The sequence below is a fragment of the Mirounga angustirostris genome, unplaced genomic scaffold (assembly GCF_029215605.1).
Source record: "Mirounga angustirostris isolate CCGP_5_RB_7025 unplaced genomic scaffold, mMirAng1.0.hap1 SCAF_12, whole genome shotgun sequence".
NCBI lineage: Eukaryota > Metazoa > Chordata > Mammalia > Carnivora > Phocidae > Mirounga > Mirounga angustirostris.
The window spans coordinates 35,258,039-35,268,614 of NW_026991720.1; the positions used below are offsets into that span (position 1 = coordinate 35,258,039).

General features: G+C 43.1%; 1 protein-coding gene across 1 annotated transcript in view; it reads right to left on the reverse strand.

The window, feature by feature from the left end:
* Positions 1–9,065, reverse strand: part of FOXP2 (forkhead box P2) — a 547,142-nt gene extending 538,077 nt beyond the window's left edge. Inside the window, exon 1 of the mRNA XM_045864381.3 lies at positions 8,814–9,065. The gene's annotated coding sequence lies outside the window, so the exon portion shown is untranslated. The remainder of the gene's footprint in view (positions 1–8,813) is intronic.
* Between the last annotated feature and the right edge of the window lie 1,511 nt (positions 9,066–10,576).

Below are 10,576 nucleotides of genomic sequence, written 5' to 3' on the forward strand. Positions count from 1 at the left end.
CAGAGAAGGGGAGGAGTGGTGTGAAAATATCCAGTGGGCTAAGATAATAGAAGAATAATACTTTTGAATTTTAACTGAGTCCTCCTGAGCTGCATAAGCAAAGTTATTTGTGGTAACTGTTGTTAGTTTTAATTGTTTTTATCTTTTTCTTCCATTCCTTCATTTATGTGTGTTTATGGCTGTAAAGGAAGAACATGTTCACAGCTTCAAATTTGGTTCTATGTATTTCAAAAAAGAATTTAATTGGAAATAATCTAAAAACTAATCCAGGCTCTTTTTAATGTTGGAGGAAATAACCTACCCAACATCACACAATAGTTACAGACAGACCAAGTACCAGAATGCAAGTCTCGTAGCACTTAACACAGAACACTGCATAGTAAACCAACTGACTATTTTACTAGCTGCGATAATAAGTATACTTTCCAGAAGAATCCATCTTCATTCACATTCTAATATGCATTATTATTACTAAAGAAGTGCTTTAATACAAAATTTCCAATTCAGAAAGGGAAGGAGAATACACTGGAATAGCCAGATGCAACATGAGGGCACTGGGTGTCTAAGGAGCCAGAGAAGAGTAGCAAAAGATGTAAGTTAGTAATTTTTTAAAAAGGAAAAAGTGGGGTAATTATGTAATAAAAGCCCACTTTGCCTTATTTCACAGTTTTCCAAGGGCTACACATTCACTGATGGTATAATAAAGTATCAGAATGATTTTGAGAGATTTCATAATTCAGTCTGGAGAAGGGAGAAGGGAAAAAGAAAAATGAGAAGAAGGGAGGCAAAGAAGAGAGCCCTCCTCCTTCATTATCAGTAGAAAAGATTAGAGACTCCTTTCCCTATTTTCAAGATATTTAAAATAAAATTGCTGAGCAGGTTAGTGCATATTTCAAATATGGACATAATATGTGAGAGGGAGATCTATAGAGCATTAGGTTTATAAGAAAATAATCAATGGGGATTAAAGAGTGCACTTGTCATGAGCACCAGGTGATATATGGAAGTGTTGAATCACTAGATTGTACACCTGAAACTAATATTACACTGTAGGTTAACGAAATGTAAATTAAATAAAAACTTAAAAAGAAAATAATATATGTATTTGTATGATGTTTTATGGAAAGTTGTATCCCTTACCCATACCTCAGTTATGGGTATCCAAAAGCAATTTAAGCAAGTTCGAGTGAGATTTTAAATTTGGAGAGATGGACCTTCCATCAAATCATAAATCCTCCATCTGCTCTATTTAAGGATAGATACTGGAAGAATGAGACAAAAGAGAAGTTGTAAATTTATGGTGTGTGTGCCAACACAAAGAAGGAAAGCCATCTAAATCTAAAGGTTTTCAGAAGAGACTTGGCTTAACCCCTTTCCTCCCATCTTCCCCACAGAAATACTTTGTATGCCAATGTTGTATCCATAATGTAGCCTTTAGAAATATCTATGGACCCTATCTATGCTACTCATATTAAGATATAATTATGAAATAATATGATTAAATGTCATTTTGACTGTACTAATAAGCATTATTATATTGTAGCACTCAACTACTGAGCATTTGTTCTTGTCCAGAAACATAAGCATCCATTCACACCTTTCAAAAGTTAAGTGTAATATTGTTTCTCAGATCGGAATAAAAAAGATACAAAACACTGAACTTGAAGTAGGTCCACCAGAGAGCAGAACCACATCTTGGTCAATACAGTAGTGAACAGTTTTCCCAAATGTGATATGGTATAAAATAAGTGCAAGATGAGAAAGTAAGGTGAAAAGTAATTTCAGTCACACAGAAAGTGAGGCAATGATATAGACAGTAGTAATTTCTTGGACCTCCAACAACTCATTCATTCTTTCATTTAGTTTTAGAGCTGTTACCTGATGCAAGGCACTGTTCTAGGCATTGGGTTAGAACACTGAAGAGAACAAAATCCCTGGCTCCATGGAAAGTATATTCTCATTGGGAGGACATACGATAAATAAACAACTTTCTAAAATGTCAGCTGACGATGGTGCTGTGGGGAAAAGTAATGTACGGAAAGGTGGCAAAGCACGATCTATGAGGATTTGTTATCTGATACAGGACAGTCTTCTCCAATAAGGATATGTTTGAGCAGAGGCATGAAATTTGTGAAGATATCCGATTGTAGAGCATTTCAGACAGAGAACACAGAGAAAAATTCTGAGGCGGGAATCAGCTTCTCCTGTTTTGATAAATACCAAGGAAGCCAGTGTGGCGAGAGTTGACCGAACAAGAGGAAAATGCTAGGAAAGAATGTCAGATAGGTAGCAGGGGTCAAATAACATGGACTTATATAAGGTCTTTGTCTTTTATTCTCAGGGACATAAGAAGCTGCTGGAAGGTTTATAGAGACGAGTGACATAATCACATATTTTTAAAAGATCGCTATGCTGTGTGGGGAACAAACTGTGGTGCCTAGAGAGAGAAGAGGGAGATAAATAGCTCCTGCTATTTAACAATTCAGGGAGGAGATGATGATGTCTATCTGATCAGATGGGTAGCGGCGCTGGTACCAACTAGATGTATAAAACAAGATTTTTTTTTTTTTTTGAGGGGGCACTTAGCTAAACTAAAGGCAGACCGAGAAAGGGGAAAAAAAAAAATCGAAGACAAAAAAGAAAGTAAAGAGTTAGCTAGAGGCATACAGATATAGATCACCCAAATCCTGGAACATAACTTTGGGTGAAGTAATGGTGAGGAATAGTTCTTAAGGATGTTGGGGATCTTTTTTTTAAATGAGATGATTTTATGACAGTCTACATATGCTAAGATGTTAAGCTATTTGGATTAGTGTACTATAAGTTTCTCCTCGCTATCTGCCAGTGAGAAATTTTATAAATGCTTTCTCTGAAATATGTCTACCACTGATTTTTTTCTTACCCCCTAAAATACACTTTAAGAAAGTTTGTTATTTTTTTAAATTGAGAAAAAGTTGCAAAATGATGGCTGTAGTTGTGTATCTGTACCAAGATGATACAAAACTAAAATAATACAAAAAAACTCTCACAGAAAATGTCATTATAACAGTTGAGAAGAAATGAATACCACAGAAACTTTACACTATTTCTAGTAGCATGCCTTATTTGAGGAATTCAAAGTTAATTTCCTTAACTTCCTTTAAAAAAGTATAACATTCTCATGGTATAAATCTTTTAGGCTTATGTTAAAAGATCTTTAAAAAGAAACACTAAAAACTTAAATAAATTTTAAGTCAACATTGTCTTCCACAAAGTATATTTTAAGCCTTCCAAGATAGAAATCAAGAGAAATTAGGAACATTAATAAACTAAAAATGCTGAGAGCTTTTAAATCCCTGGGGATTCATTTGCTTCACAGCAATGTGCTTTTACAACATTTAAATTTTATTTGCTTTTGCTAATAAAAATAATTTGCCACAGAGACAGGAATGAAGACATATTTGTCAATATAATGGGAAGAAGGTATGTCCTAGAGATCCCTGGTAGATTGTAGGAAGAGGGAAGGATACAACTGAATGGGAAATTGAATTAAATTGGTAGAGTATAGGTCCAAGAATACATATTTCAAATATCAAGGAATTTATAAGGTTGAACCTGGCCTGCATAAATAATTTATGGAGAAAATGTGTTTTAGATAAAATTATATAAATTGAAGTAACACAGAATTTCAATTGTTCATAGAAAGCAAGTTGGACAGGTGAAGAAATACAAGAAAGAGTAAACAAAGTTCATAATTACAAATTGAAAAAGTATTAGGATCCAAAGCTGTAAAACATTAAAATATAATGTAGCTTTGAAAATGAAATGGGTGAGATAACAGTCTACCTCCTTTTTGAGCCCTGATACTCTTAATTTGGCTGCTTGGCAAACTGTATAGGTAAACACAAATTCCCAGTCACTCCAATTATAAAATTGAAATTATGCTCCTAAGAATTAGAATAATACTTAGTAATACCACATTCGAGAAAACAGCAAATTACTGAAGCATCTATATAGAGAAAAGAGTTTTAATACATACTGAAAATAAGTCACCACATACATATAGGTTTACTTTTTCATCTTAATATTAATAGTGTTGGAACATAATGCATCTAAATCTTCTTTAAGGACCTCTCCAGCATCTCAATGTTCTAACGTTAACCTTTTAATTAGTCACAACAGTTCCTCACATTTCACCAAAAGTACTCTCTTTTTTGTTTGTTTTGTCTGGAAAATTGGGGGTGGGGTATGGATAAATACACTGAGCAGAGCAAAAGACTATATACAAAAGTACATCAGAGGCAATGACAAGGCAAAAGTAAGTCAGCAAATGGAAATAAGTACCCATTTATTTTAATAGGTAAGAATACCCACAGGGAAAGAATATTCCACAGGAAATAATATTCTACTATGTGAGAATTTATGTAATTCAATAGTAATGAATTTTCACATAAGCAATGCTGAGCTTAAGGGAAAAAAAAGTAATAGTATTTTTAGACAATCCCCCCAAACTATGCTTAGTTAGGCTGCTGAAAGAAATATTAATGGGGTCCACTTGCAGGTTCTGAAAAACAAATGAAGAAGCTAAAGTTCTAGAAGAACTCCATAAAAATGTAATGAAAAAGACTTAAGCCTCATGAAGAAAAAAAAAGAAAAAACTCTAAGAACCTAGAGTATTTTACTTGATAAAGACTATAGAAGTGATATGACTGGAAGCCAAGTATATGAAGAGATATCAAAGTTGGATCTAAGAAGGTATTTACATCATCTAAAGAAGGAATAGAACTAAAGTAAACTATGGCATATAACATTTGATTTAGGCATTAGATTCTCTATGAATCATAAACACAGGAATATGTTTAAGGGAAGTTGCAAGCACCTGGATTACTTTTTCAGACCCTTAAAATATGCAACAGTCGTTCTGGGTTGGTTCTGATCAAGTTTGTTAGAACTCTATGAATCAGGGGGTACATAATTAAAGTTACTTTGAAAATCTATGTAAATCTTAAGCTCTCACTGGGCCTGATTTAAGAAACAGGATTTATTTTATTCAAAGGGCAGTATGAATCTGGGCACTGGTTAGAACATTTGGGATCCATTCATTTATCACTAAGAGTACTATCATCTATCACAAAGTTAAAGAAAAAAAATAGTTTAAGTGGGTCAAGAATTAGTTTCAGTAATTGTAATGAAATTGTTATTATTTCTGAATTCAACGGTGATTTGCAATTTTGTCTAACAACAATCATGTCAAGAGAACTTCTTAGTGACATTGTCTTCTTACAAGTCAATGGCTTCTTTCTGACTTAATTTAGAGAGGCAGAAAATATGTGACCACTTCCACCATTCAGTTTTCTATCAATATTATAACTAATAGCTGATCTAACATGAGACTATCAACACAGAAATAGACAAGGGTGATGAGGCAGAGCCAGCTATAAATCCTTAAAAATATTACAAATAATATGCCCTTTATGTAATTGAGTTCTGTATCCCTCACATTTTCTCTTGAAATAAAAATGTCTGGTAAATTTGTCTGGCTAAGTTCATTACACTGTTATATGCCCTATGAGTCTCAGTCAAACCATGAAGTTATTTTCACATATTTAAATATACTTTTCATAAAGTATAATTCCAATAGCTATGCAAAGAGAGTTGGTCTATGTTTTTAAATTCTCGCTTGTACAAAAGGAATAGAACTTCTCATTACAGGTTATCTGTAAATTTAAAGTTCACCTTTTTTCCTATTTTTATGGTGTGCCACATACAACAATTTCCCCCTATTTAGGTTTTTATAATATTACAAGGATTTATTTTATTTGTAAAAGCAAAACCACTGTACTATCATCAGTGCAAAGAAATAAAACTTTGATGACAGTTTATTTAGACACAACCATTAATAAATCTATTCATGTCTTAATGCAATCAAAGGTCTCCTTCCACCCAGAGTATGCATTCTATGAAAACAATATTCAAGTCTAAAATTTCCATCACTCTGAATCCCAAAATATAAGTTGAGAAATTTTGATAAACAGTTAAAAATAGTTCATAATTGTTATTTGTACATAATTTCCTTCGATTATTCTAGTACCCATTGTAGTGCAATAGTAACATACTAATAATCTATGTATAAAAAGAAAGCATGTATTGTACTGTTTAAATTGAATGGTAAAAAGTGTTCCAATAGTGAACTTTATGCTGATCTTTTTAAATTTGAGCGTCCTCTCTCCCTTACCTACAGGGATGTATCATCAGGTTTCCAGTCTCCTCTTTAAAAGCTAGTAACTTAATCACAATTAAACATTTATTTCACTTAGTTTTGGGTAACAATGAAATAGTGGGGTTCTTAAGCAGTACTGAATTGAACAACCATTGAACACGGGTATAGTTAGGCAATAAAAATTGAAGGAAGGAAGGAAGGAAGGGAGGGATGGATGAATGGAGGGAGGAAGGGAGGGAGGAAGGAAAGAAGGAAAGAAAAAACGACTTTTAAAAATCTTCAAAACCAAAATGAAATTTTATGACCCTAATGATCATCGTGTATATAACTTTATACCTGCTTTATTAATGGCATACACAAATAAATCAAATTTGTAAATTAATTGTTTAACACTACTAAACAAACACTACATTTTAAAATTCCACTACACTGAGAATATACTTATCCAGAACTCATAGTGACAGAAAAGATAAACAGGCCCCTTGACAACTTTAAAACATTTCCCGAGGTACGCCGCAATGCAAGATTGAAGAGGAAAATATCTGAAAGCTCATCCTTGCTTCAGTGTTGACCTCTAACATGGACTTGCTATTAAACACACCCCTCCTGTCTCCACTGCTGCCTAGCCAAATTATTTGAGTTAGAAGAGCGTGCAAAGATGTGCCTTCCAGGCAAACTTTTGTTTTCTAAAAGTTAACCTCTCCAAACACTTCCAGTTGGAAAACGTCCACTTCAGCTACTTGACACCAGGGCGTCGCTTTCTCCCCTCGGCTTACCTGCTCCTACTTAATTATTCTTCCAAGTAGACTCTGGGCACGTTGGGGAGGTAGCTCTTTAAGCACTTCTGAATCCATGATGACTATATATGTACACATCTTACACACTCCCACAGGTCTTTCACACCCTTTCTCCCTCCGGGGCCGTTCTCAGCACTCACCCAGGCCACGTCGGGAACGCCTGCCCACCTGGGAGCAAACAGTACTCAAGGAATAATCCTCAAGATCAAGAAACTGACTGGATTTCAACATGTGGTGAGAGAAAATGGGGGTGGGGGTGGGGCTGAAGCATTACAGATAGCAGCTGTCCATTAAGTGGTTTAAATCTGTTGGTTAAAAAGCTGAATAAACAAATACACAGATGGGTCTAGATCCTTGGGGATTCCGGAGTCTGAGGAGCCCCCTGAGCAAGTGTCCAGTTTGGCCTCTCTGGAGTCGTCCCTATGCAAAACTCGCACCGGTTGCGCTCTCAAAAGCCCCAGACTCGCACGTGTCCTTCCCCTCCCGTTCCTCCTAATCGGTGTCACCCCACGCGCCCGGTGCCCTGAGAGACTTACCTACGAGGTCTCAGAGGCTGAGGATAGTAGGGCAACTTTTCCTCCCTGCTCTAGACAGGCCCAAACGCCCTCAGCAAGCGAGGGTCCACGACGACGCTCGCGCAGAGGTCGGGGTGTCTGGGCGCGTCCTGGCCTGCGGGGCGGGGAGAGGCGCTCGGGAGACACGCGGGCGACGCGCTGGCGGCGCGCGCGGCCACCCAGTGGGTCCCGCCGTGCAGCCGCCGCATGTGAGCCGCGGCGAGCGCGAAGGGCCGTCGGGACCGGAGCTCTGCTGGGGTCACAGCCAACCCCGCGCTCCCGACTGCCCTCCGCTCGCCCGGGGCCTCCACGGACTTACAGGTTAAAAGACAACCGAGAAGCCCTCCCTTTCTCCGCAAGGTGCCCGCGCCCCTCCCACATTCCCTCCCTAAAGAACCGGGAGGTGCGAGTTCACCCTAAACCCACCCACAGAGTGAGGAGACCTTTCTAAAGCACAGTAAAAGTAAGACTAGGTGAGTTCCCGCGTGAAGCGGGTCCTGCTAACTGTGGACAGGGGAAAGAGCGTGATCGGGGGCAGCAGTCAAGATGCACCATTATCCGAAGCAGCACTAGGGGCCAGGAGTTTCTTCACTCGAGAAACAGGAGTGTCCCCTCTCCGCCTCTAGTTCCCAGGGAAGTACTTCTTAAATGAACGCTGAAGCGCCCAACTTAGAGACGGACGAGCTGCATGCACTTGCCCAATTGAGTAAATAAAGGTCAGCAGTTGGATCAATAAAGTGTGTGCTTCCAACCGCCAGATGTTTTTACTGTTGTTTCTCCTCCCAGGGGTAAGGGGGGAAGGGAGGAAAAGGAAGAGACAACAAACAATAAAAATAAAAGAGTAAACAAACACACATCTGGTGTTTCGACACACATTCTCCTCCAGCCGCGGTCCCTCTGGACGAGGCAATATTTTGCATATTCAAAACTAAAAATCATACGTGAGCCAACTGCAATCTCCCCTCTGTCGATTCTCCCTTCCCCCATCACAACGCAAAATGAAAAAGAACAACAAGTGGTGATGTTGGGTCCGGAAGGCGACCCCGACGCTGAGCCGAAATTTGACACATGTCACACCCGCCCCGCCGCACCGAGCGCTGCGGCTGGGGCGAAACTTTGCCGCCGCCGCCGCCGCCGCCGCCGCCGCCGCCGCCGGAGGAGCGCGCAGCAGAGTAAAGTCGCAGCCCGGGCCGGCGTGGAGGTGGCTGGGACGGGGTGGGGTGCGGAGGTGCAGCGCGCCAGAGTGAGGACGAAGAAACTTACCGCGACCTGGGACGCCTGGGCAGCGTCCCGGGAGGTGGCACCCGCGGCGCCGAGGCAGAAGCCCCCAAACAACACACCCACGAGCGAGTCCCGGCAGCTGCTGCCGCGAGTGGGGGGCGCGCCCTGGGGCGGGGGGGCGGAGGAAGCCGCAGCCAGCAGACGCGGCCGCCGCATAAATAACCGGGACGGGCGCTCGCGGGCGGGCTGCGGGTGGCGCGGGGCTCGAGCCGGGGCGCAGCGGCCGCCGCGGAGCTGCACGCGCCGGCGTGTCTCGCGCTTTCTCGGAGGCTCGCGCTGTCTCGCGCTGCCTCTCCCCCCACCCGGATCTGTGTGTGTGTCTGTATGTGTGTCTATGTGTGTGAGTGTGCGCTGGCGGGCGCGCGCACCCGGCCGCGCGCGCGTGTTGTTGGCAATGCAAACTGTACACACACTGCGTGCGGAGCCGCCTCTCCTCCGAGGGGCGGGGTGGGGGAAGGGACGCCTCGGAGGATTCTAAAGTACTGCTGGGCCACTTGTTTGTTTTGTTTCACTTTGCGTTGTTATTGTTGTTCCCAAAAGTGGTTTGGGACCAGCCGGTTAGAACGCCTGTCGCCCCCATCCACCTATCTCCCCCGGTGCCCCAACTTCTTTAAGGGAGGGGGAAACGCGGAGCAGAATATTGTTCGGATTTGCAGTGGAGCCTCCTGGCTGACGTCAGGTCCACCTGCTATGTAAACAACTCGCTGGAGAACTTGTTTGTTCTGCGCCAGATCTTCCCCCACCCCCACCATTCTCCCCACCTCCAGCTCCGCCTCCTCCCGCTCGTCCCAGACGGCGCGTCGAGGAAGGGGGTGGGGAGGGAGGAGAGAACAAAACCGTATGCTGTATTGGCAAAGCCGAGTTGTGTCTGCTGCTTCTTGGCAGTCCCCAAAGTACGTCCTCTCAGCAGACGGAGCTGCTGGCAAATGAAACAGGGGATTCCACGTGAAGTGCAGAAAGCCTCGAAGGGATCCAAAGCCCTCGGTGGCAGGGAGTGAAAAGTGCATGGTAGTCAGAAAGGGAGACCCAAGCGTGCGTTAAAACGCTGATTGGCCTTTCTTTTCACGGTGCGCGCCTCTGCGGCCTGGGCTGGAGGGAGCCCGAGTGTCTTTCTCACTCTTCATTGTTGTCGTGGCTCCTGTCTCACTTGGTTGGGCCCAGGAGTTCTTGGGCTTCCTCGTGGTCGCTCAGCCCGGGTCATCGTCGTGGGGCTGGGCTGCGGGCCGGCCGGGGCGGAGCTTGGAAGGAAGGGGCCCGCCGAGCTGGGACGTTTAGGGTTTGAGGCTTTCGAGACGGGCCCTATCGGTGACTGAGGGATGCAAAAGTACCCGGAATGAAAGGAAAGAAGAAACTGCCAGAGTCCGCTCCGCGCGCACTTCAAAGCCAAGGCGCCAGCGCGGGGGGATGCGCGGGCCCAGCCTCCGGCACCCGGGTCCCAGCTCCTGTCGGTGGAGCGTGACACAGCCAGCGGGCCCACGCGGGACCAAGGAGATGACGAGGGAAAGGCCGAGGGAGGACCAGACGGGCCTGGATGGGAGGCGGGGACCCAAGCGGGGGGATTCCTCGGGAGTCCCTTCCCCACGCCCGTTCCCGGCAGGCGGTTCCTCCCGGCAGTCTCCGGCCAGCCGCTCGGCGGCCCGCGGGCTGCGCGACCCTCCGCCCGCCGCCTTCACGGCGACCTGCCGCCTGAGCCCGCCGCTCAGCTGACAATCAGTCGCGGAGCGTGGCGTTCGGAAGGGCGCGGA